Source organism: Trachypithecus francoisi, unplaced genomic scaffold, assembly GCF_009764315.1.
Source record: "Trachypithecus francoisi isolate TF-2019V2 unplaced genomic scaffold, Tfra_2.0 Contig00030, whole genome shotgun sequence".
Lineage (NCBI taxonomy): Eukaryota > Metazoa > Chordata > Mammalia > Primates > Cercopithecidae > Trachypithecus > Trachypithecus francoisi.
The window spans coordinates 215,497-216,372 of NW_022680463.1; positions in this window are offsets into that span (position 1 = coordinate 215,497).

Here is an 876-nt window from a genome sequence, read left to right on the forward strand (position 1 = left end):
TATGCTGGATTACGTTTATTGATTTGTATATGTTGAACCAGCCTTGCATCCCAGGGATGAAGCCCACTTGACCATGGTGGATAAGCTTTTTGATGTGTTGCTGGATTCTGTTTGCCAGTATTTTATTGAGGATTTTTGCATTGATGTTCATCAGGGATATTGGTCTAAAATTCTCTTTTTTTGTTGTATCTCTTCCAGGCTTTGGTATCAGGATGATGTTGGCCTCATAAAATGAGTTAGGGAGGATTCCCTCTTTTTCTATTCATTGGAATAGTTTCAGAAGGAATGGTACCAGCTCCTCCTAGTACCCCTCTGGTAGAATTCGGCTGTGAATCCATCTGGCCCTGGACTTTTTTTGGTTGGTAGGCTATTAATTATTGCCTCAATTTCAGAGCCTGCTATTGGTCTATTCAGGGATTCAACTTCTTCCTGGTTTAGTCTTGGGAGAGTGTAAGTGTCCAGGAAATTATCCATTTCTTCTAGGCTTTCTAGTTTATTTGCATAGAGGTGTTTATAGTATTCTCTGATGATAGTTTGTATTTCTGTGGGGTCGGTAGTGATATCCCCTTTATCATTTTTTATTGTATCTATTTGATTCTTCTCTCTTTTCTTCTTTATTAGTCTTGCTAGAGGTCTGTCAATTTTGTTGATCTTTTCAAGAAACCAGCTCCTGTATTCATTGATTTTTTGGAGGGATTTTTGTGTCTCTATCTCCTTCAGTTCTGCTCTGATCTTAGTTATTTCTTGCATTCTGCTAGCTTTTGAATGTGTTTCCTCTTGCTTCTCTAGTTCTTTTAATTGTGATGTTAGGGTGTCAATTTTAGATCTTTCCTGCTTTCTCTTGTGGGCATTTAGTGCTATAAATTTTCCTCTACA